This window comes from Mycetomoellerius zeteki, unplaced genomic scaffold, assembly GCF_001594055.1.
Source record: "Mycetomoellerius zeteki isolate Tzet28-1 unplaced genomic scaffold, Tzet1.0 scaffold231, whole genome shotgun sequence".
Taxonomy (NCBI): domain Eukaryota; kingdom Metazoa; phylum Arthropoda; class Insecta; order Hymenoptera; family Formicidae; genus Mycetomoellerius; species Mycetomoellerius zeteki.
Genome location: NW_017257207.1, coordinates 21,706 through 31,020, shown reverse-complemented (window position 1 = coordinate 31,020; position 9,315 = coordinate 21,706). Strand labels below are relative to the sequence as shown.

Genomic DNA, 9,315 nt, shown 5'->3' with positions numbered 1-9,315 from the left:
TTTTGTACTGTTTATTGATATATTACTCAAGTAAAAAAATTTAAACATGTTTTTGTATAATATAGCAAATTTACCATTTTGACGACCAGGATGTAATAGGACTTGACTATAATGTTATATTTGAGATAGGGACAATTAATGGGGGTGTCAATGTATTGAAAAGGACCTCAACCAAAGGTCGAAACGTATACTTGTGTACTGTACTATATTGTACATCCATGTAATTTTAATTTTCACATTAAAATCTAGTGTTGGCTCATAAAGGCTTGTTGAGAGTGTTGTTTGATAAAAAATATAATTTACAATTGAAAACGGTAACTTAAAATTTTTAGCTCTAAGATATTTGTTATTTAGGTGCCTCAGAATGGATACAGACACTTTTGAATTTCTTTTGGAAAAAGTTACTCCCCTAATTAAAAAGCAAAATACTCATTTACGGGAAAGCATTCTACCTAATGAAAGACTATCGGTTACTTTGCGACATTTAGCAACAGGTAAAAAACAGAATAAAGTCTTGATAATGGTTATGTATTTTGTAACTAAATCTTTTTTGTGTATTATTCCAAAGGAGAAAGTCAAGAATCGTTAGCTCTCACGTTCCGACTTGGTAGAAGTACCATTTTAAAAATTATAAAAGAAATAACAACAGCAATATATACAGTTTTAAAAGAAAAGTTTCTTAGCTTTCCCCACACTGAAGATGAATGGCGTGTGATTAGCCATGATTTTGGAGAGCGATGGAATTTCAATTATGTAATTGGAGCAATGGATGGAAAACATTGCGTTATTGATCCTCCACTACAATCTGGATCTATGTTTTACAATTATAAAGGATAATACAGTGTAGTACTATTGGCTTCGGTAGATGCACATTTACGTTTTATTTACGTTGATGTAGGGACTAATGGTAGAGCTAGTGACTCTGGAGTCTGGAATAAGTGTTTTCTAAAAAATCATTTAGATAGGGGCACTCTAAACATTCCTCCTCCTGCTCCATTGCCAGATACACAAGACAATTTTCCCTATGTGATTATTGGGGATGAAGGTTTCCCATTATCGGAAAAACTTTTAATTCCTTATCCAGGACCTTGGTGTAATGGGAATATACACAAAAGAATATTTAATTATAGGTACGTGGATAATTTATAATAATTTAATTTTTTGTCCAATTATAACAACATATGTTCGTTTTGTCTCTGGAGAGCTACTCGGAGTCACTCCGAACGAACCCAGCGTACTTGGGTGCGATCTATTTTACGTTGTGAATACTTCGTTGATCAATAAGAAGAAAGAATTTTGCGAATTGATCAATCGGAGAATGCTTTGAAGCATTAACACAGTGAAATGGATTGCATCCAAGTATACTAGGTTTGTTCGGAGCGACTCCGAGTAGCCCTTGAGAGACAAAACGAACAATGCTATTGAAATACTACTTTACTCGTGTGTTATAGATTATCTAGAGCACGGCGTTGTTCGGAAAATGCTTATGGTGTGATGGCTGCTCGTTTTCAAATTTTCCGATCCGCAATGAGATATGATCCGGATGACGCATGTAAAATCATTTTAAGTATATGTTGTTTGCATAACATGCTACGAAGTCAATCTATTAGACGAGCAATATATACACCACCTTCATTTCTTGATGGAGAAGATGAAATGTCTGGTGAATTTCGCCGTGGGGATTGGAGAGCCGAAAATGCAAGAGGCATTATAAATTTAGTTCACCAAGATGGCAATCGTCATCCAAATCAAGCAATCGCACTTAGAGACAGATGGTGCGATTATTTCAATACTGTTGGTGCAGTTCCTTGGCAAGAGTGAATGATCCGATGAATTATAATTATTGAAAACAATAATGCTTTGCTTTGAAAAATAAAACTCATTTATTCATTATGCCTTATTTATTTCTTATTATTAGTTCAGTCTTCCAAAAATCTTTATTGCTAATACAATCTAATAGATTAAAATAAAAATTTGGGCTTTCAAAAATATTTAATATTTCGAAAAATAAATGGACGAATACATTACTGATTGAGATAATCACGAACACAAAATCACACTATTCTAAATGTATGTTAACAAATAAAATATAGTCACTCTGTTAAATGTAATATAAGAATTCAAAATTAACGTATATACTCTTCTCTTTGTCAACAAATAAAATGTATAACATAGTACAAAAATTAAAACAAAGTACAAACTTAAAAGTAATACAAATTATTGCTATTTAAAAAAAAAATTGTAAAATTGAACAATTTTTTAAATATAGTTAAAATATTTATATATGTCAGTATTAAGCAGTATTTCAATATAGATATAGCAATGTATAATTAGCATTAATAAGGAACTTTTTATTGTAAATAAGGTATAAGTTACTACTTATGATTTTGGCAGAGTCAATACTTTTAAGATTTCTTTTTCATAATATTCTCGATCATTAGGGGTCATTGATCGAAGCTTAGATGCAATGTATGCACCAAGCATGTCAAATGTATCCATGTTTGGAGGAGGTACGTTTTCTTCGGCTATACCTTTTATGGCATTCACAGCATCTTCCATCATTTTAGATTTTGTACCCCGTTTTACGTACAATGATTTTTCAGCAGAGCGTTTAGTATTTGATACAGCTTTAGTATTTAATATGGATCTGGGAGATGTAACTCGAGTTGAAATATCTGATTTATTATTTATTGCCAATTCGTTTTGACTATCGGACATGGTAGGCAATTGGCTAGCAGATGTATTATACAATAGTTACAACTGACATTGGATCTGGGATGAGTTCTGTTGAGGTGTATGATTCTGATTCTATACAAGGTGATATTTCATCACTGTTTGTACTTGTTGTATTGTTATCAGATAAATCAGATGGAATAATCACGTATTGCTAAAAACAAAAAATTGAAATACATTCAACAATATTTATAAAAAAATAATACTAAAAACTTGTTTATATTAATGATATTAAGCATAAATTAATTCGTAAATAAATGACAGAAAATTTCGATTGGAAATAATAGAAAACCTGAACCTAAACAGAATAATATAAAGATAAAAGCTTTACGCTTACTTGAAGATTTTCATTATAATATATATTTGGAATCCTTGATGTATTTTGCACATTGTTATAAGCATGAACAGTTGAATGATTAACAGTGTCTTGACTAGATAGAGAAATATGATTTTTTAAGGAAAGATTATCAATACTGTCACTCTGTGCACAAGTTCTTCTTAAAAATAAGAGCATAATATTCCCACTTTGGTTTGTACATTTTATCTGTTCCTTTTCCACTACAACGAGTTTTTGATTCTCTTATCTTTCTTTCATTCGCACGGAAAATACTTTCCATATTTTGAAACCGCTTACAAACCATATCTCCTGCTCGTGCAATAAAAATAAATTTAAAAAATTAATTAAATAGTATAACTTTTATTAACATCTCTCTCTCTCAACACAAGAACTCAACATCTCACACCTCAACTCAACATAACCTCATTCATTAAATAATTATTTGCAATGTATGTTCACACTCTTAATTTTTTCAAAGTTACATATCTAATTATTTGTATTTTCGTATTTCAAGCAATACTATAATAAATTCAAAAGATTAAATAAATAAATTATATATATTATACCTGTAAATTTGGAACCTACAGCTTGCGCTATTCGATCCCAGTGCGTTCGCTTTAAATCTATTCGACGATATTGCTCTATTGTTGTGTCCCATAATAAAGGACACTGTCTCACCATTTCTATCATCGTACATTTGATGTCTTTTGTAAAAATCGTTCGCTTTTGGGACCCATTGTATGAGCTATGATGAGCATAGGTAACCACAACAAACGATGCTTATTCATCCATCATAAATGGGTCACGTGACCAAACTCGATGTTTTATTGGCTTGGATCACGATTACGGATCGCAAAAATAGAGAGCCGTCTATTCTGCAATCTACAATCCGGATCCGAAACTGCCTTGTTTTGATTGGCTGAATTCCGATCCGCGTCCACAATCCGTAGTGTGACACGGGCATTACGCCTTTACAGAAACGTCTAACGAGAGGTTCATCGCCGATCGCGTTGGTTGAAATAAGCGAGATCGCCGACCTGGCGACGTTAAGCGCAGAATAAGAACCTACTGTTTGCAATAGGTCTGACAGAAAATAAAGGACGTCTTCAGTTTTCGGTGCAAACAGTGAGCAGTCATGACGATGAGCGTAATTCCACCAGGAACGCAGAGGACTTGAGTATTGACTGATAGTAGATGGTGCAAGAGATGCTATGATGGTGTCGATGGCGGGCTGAGGGACGCCTCTGGTCTGGAAAGCTTGCCCGATAAACGCCCTGCCGCCAGGGAAAGCGAGCTGGCTGCTGGATGACGGGTCCTGAAAGGAGAAGACAATAAGTCGTCCACTGGGTTTAATAGGATCGGCTCCGAGATAATGAGACGCCTGAAAAGAGGAAACCAGGACTGTGACGGCCACCATGGAACAATTACAACCCCCTCCGCTCGATCATTAATGATCTTTCGTAGGACTCGAGGAAGTAAAATAAAAGGGGGGAAAGCGTAAAAGTAAAATTCTCCCCAGTCAAGGGTAAATGCGTCGACTGCGAAGGACTCTGGATCCGGGAACCACGAAACAAAAATGTCACATTTCGTATTGATATTGGAGGTAAATAAATCGATATCGAAAGGACCAAATCCCCTATCCACTAATTCGAAAGCCTCCCTGGACAAGGACCATTCCGTGTCCGCGTCCTGGCGACGAAACTCTTCATCGGCAACGGTGTTTTCGGCAGAGGCAATGTAGGAAACGAACAGCCAGATATTCCTAGCTTCGCACCATTGTCAAATATCCCTAGAAAGAGATGATAAATGGGGATATTTAACCGAACCGAAACGATTGATGTAAGACACCGCCGTGGTATTGTCTATTCTTAAGAGAATCTCACCGCTGAGATGAGACGCAAAACATTTCAACCCATAAAAAGCTGCTTTGAGTTCCAACTCATTGATATGCAGAGTCTTTTCTTCAACCGACCACCAGCCGTGAGTCCGATCTGAGGCCGAGGAGGCGCCCCAGCCCGTAAGAGAAGCATCGGACAAAATTTCGCATACAAAACGGCCCGATAAGATCGAATTTGCTTGGAGCTGATCGGCCAAAGTATTCCGCCACCACCGAAAATCTTCGGAGAGATCCGATGTAACAGTCATTCTCGTATTAAAATCATTATTAGAATTTATAAGGGCTAAAAATTTTCGTCTTTCGAACGCCTTTGTATACAGAAGGCCATATCTTACTGCCGGACAGATGGAATAAGGGATCCGACCATACTCGCGAAATGTTTGATCGAGCAGCGGGATTTAGCGAAAAGCTTGAAACAAGCGAATGCAATTTTTTCCGACGCTGTTCCGGGATCGCAACAGACTGTGCCTCAGAGTCGAAAACGAAACCAAGGTATTTACGTTGCCGTGCGGGTTCTAGCTCCGACTTTCCAAAGTTAATAATGAAACCCAACTCCGAGAGGGTGTTGATGTGTGTCTGGACATTCCGACGACAGGCCTCTTTCGAGTGGGCTAAAAGGAGAAAATCGTCCAGGTACAGCACGGACTCGTAACCTTCGGCCCGAAGGGACGCGACCATTGGGCGTAGAATCTTGGTGAAGATATACGGGGCCGTAACTAAGCCGAATGGGAGAGCGCTAAATTCGTAAGTAATACCTTGCCACTGAAATCTCAGGTGTTTCCTGTAAGAAGGATGAATTAATACTGATAGATATGCGTCTTCAAGATCAAGGGAAGCCATCTCGACATCCGGCAGCATTAAACGTACTACCGTCCGCCAGTTTTCTAATTTAAAATGCGGGGGATCAATGTAAGCATTGAGATCTTTCAAATTAAGGATAAAGCGCATGCCCTCAGAGGCTTTCTCGATTAAAAAGAAAGAAGATAGAAACTGATCTGGCGACGGCTGTACCGGATAGATGGCCCCTTTTTCTAGCAGTCTCCCTATTTCTGTTGTACAGTAAACCGACGTTGCGGCAGCAAAGACTGGTTCTCTAAGTTGAGAACGCGACGGTGGCCTTGACTCAAAAGGAATTTTATACCCTCTTATGGCGCTCAGAACCTCAGAATCCGATGTCAACGCTTCCCATTCGTGCAGAAAGTTAGCTAGACGGCCTGCAGTTCTTACCGTGTTTAACGGCGGTGAGCGCGGGAGCGGGAGAGTGATCTACGAGGTCGATTTTTCGATTGGTAAGTCCCTGCTCGGCGATAAGGTTGATTCGACTGACGGGCAGGGCCTTTCGCATTTCCCGACCAAACCTGTTTTCGTGCCAATTGGACCTTTCCCACCGACTGCGGGAGAACCTTAGAAGTTGCTGCGGGAGCTCTGGCGAGGACTCGAGCCACTTTCTCGCAAGCCTGTGCATCCTTAACCTCGTCCACGAAAGAAGTGCCGAAAAGCCACTCATCTATCGGAGCCAGATCGGCTGTCGATTTACCCAGCAGGTTCAGGGCCGGTTTTATGAAGACTCGTCTGGCCAAGGATAGCCTATTGATGATTCGCTAACAGCTGTGTGGCCTCAGCGATTTGGCTGAGCGCCGACTTTGCAGTCCTCTGGTAGACATGAGGACACCTCAGGCTTCGTGAGATAAGAGAGGTCCATGCCCAATGCGTTGAGGCCAGCCGCTACCTGCGACTGAGCCAGAGACTGGTATTCGTCTCTTTTAGATACCGTCGAAGAGGCCTTCAGTACTGAAAGAAGCATCCTGTTAAGTTTAGGCGGGCCTAAAATTAAAAGTGCCTCTTTAATCTCAAATTTAGATAGGAGCTGTGTACGCAACTCATTTGGCAAACCGGTCCGAACGGTAGACTTAGTAAAATCCAGTATGGTTTGGTCCCAGGATAATTTCTCAAGCGAGTCCCGCTGGGTGCGAAAAAGTTGGTTAACGAGAGATGGCTCACCGTCCTGCTCGGGATCCGTTGCCGCAAAGGTAACCGAACGATCCACCGGATCTGGCCTTGAGGATGCAAAGAACGCCGGCGAGCGGACGTGAGTTTTTGTGCCGCAGAAGAGCTGTCGGTTAAGCCTCCTCTTTGCCAATTTTCAAAAGAAAAAGAGGGTCGACAAGGGAGCTTACCTGATTCGATGCCCCGGCTCTCAGGAGCCGTCAGCTCATCTTGTGGCTGTATTTCCGGGGAACGCAGAGCGTGTCCCCTAACCTCGTTTTCCAAACAGACTATTTTTCGCCTCTGTACTGCGTCGAGAATTCTTTCTAGGAGAACTGTATCGCCGACTCCTGGTGAAGCCCTCGATGAGGATGACTGTGAACGCTCCTCAGAAAAGAGACGAGAGCGCTTAACCTCGCGCAGACGAGAATGTGACTTCGCGCGTTTTCTCCCGTACTCCTGGGAGCGTTTTCTATGTCGCTTATGATCTCTTGCTCTTGAGCGACTGCGTGAACGTGAGTCTGACATAATTTGCAAGCTAAAAGATACGGCAAAATGAGAAGATTCAGAACTTGAAGTGTTGGCTGACGTGAACAAAAACACAATGAAGATGGCCGAGCACGCGCGGCGAGGGAAACGCCGCGGTACGGGAAAAATATCTTTTTCCTTTCCCCTAGACTTTGAATTCTGTTGACAGGACGTGCGCAGGCGCACTACTACAATTATTTATCCATCCGGACGAGACCTGGAGGCATAATATCTCTTATAAAGCCTTATTTTTCAATATTTCAGAATTATTGGAAATTAAAAAAAATTATTTCTTGACATTTCTAAAATTTTCTTCAATATTATATATGTATATTTAATATTACATGAAACGTTTTTATATGATAGATGCAGACGATCAGATTCAGTAAGGAAACAGCATCAATTAAAAATAGGTGGTGGTCCAGCAATAGTGATTGATGATGACGAAGACATGCATGAAAGAGTTCGCAGTATTGTTCTAACAATTGATTTCACGTTAAAAAATCAATGGGATAGTACAAGTGAAATCGAAAGTAATATTCATTTTTCTTTTTACATAATTTCTACTTTTTACTAGAGTATTTTTTATAAATTTTAAAAAATATGATGGTGATTTAGAAAATGTAGAAGATATGCGAGATATATGTAAGGAAGAAGAAGTGAAAAATAACGAAAACTTTGGCAAATATAAAAGAGAAAACTATGGAAGTAGTAATGAAAGTGATCGTATATCTTGCTATCGTGCTGATCTGAGTGCCAGTGCTGGTTTTTAAGTAAAAAAAGTTAATTTTATTTCTAGTATGGATTATGATTATAAAAGAAAAAAATTTTTATTTATAAAATATGTACAGGTTCAAAGGAAGTCTTGCTAAATGAAAGTTTAATCTTAAATAATGTTGGGAATGCAATTAAAAGAAAATCAGAAAATACTAATATTTCCTTGAGTAGATATTCTTCTAAGTTGATTACAGTTGGTAAGAGTGTGTATACAATGGCCCATATTCAGAACACACTTTTATGATATTAGCGAGTATTTAAATATAGTTCATGTTATGTATACTACAGAATTTCAGACATAAAAGCATATATTTATCGATAAAAGTGCCTTCTGTGTACGAGCCTATATTTATATGCATGTGTATGAACGAATTCTTAATTTTATTGCACGCGCGTGTGTAATTTTATTGTAAACAGCTTACATGTATTAGAAAATTAATATGAAATTATATTCTATTTTTTGAAAAGTGATAAGTTTCAAATTAATAAATTTTGTAATTTTGCTTCAATATAAAAAATTTTATAATAATAATATAACATTTGTATTTTATTATTGTAGGAAATGATTTACAACGAAAGCCTCTGCATGCTCTTCAAAATATTTTATCAGAAAATGATGAAGGTTTAAAAAATCGATTTAAACGTAAAGGTATGAATTAATATATCATTCCTTTAATAATGTTGTCCTTTAATGAAACTCATTTTAATAAATTCATAATAATTCAAAATTCTCTTTTAAAAAAATTTATTTAATATGAAAAATACTTTCTTAAATCTATTATTTTATTTTAATTATTTAACTCTTATCCTATCTTTCAATAATTAATGTGTTTTTATAAGAAAATTTCTATACTCAAATTTTATTACAAAATTTTTTTAAAAAATTGTGAATTAACACATTTTTTCTCAAATTATTATTTCATTTATATAGTATTTATCATTTTTTAATTTTTATAAGATTTCAGTGGAGAGTCATCGAATAAAAAAAAGAAATTTCCCAATGGTTTGGAAATTGAGCAAGATTTAAGAATACAAAAATTAGAAGAGTCAACGAAGC

The 9,315-nt window shown here is 37.2% G+C and overlaps 1 pseudogene; it reads left to right on the top strand.

Annotated features, from left to right (window-relative positions):
* Positions 1-813: 813 nt before the first annotated feature.
* On the top strand, positions 814-1,821 carry LOC108723348 (putative nuclease HARBI1; annotated as a pseudogene).
* Positions 1,822-9,315: the final 7,494 nt, after the last annotated feature.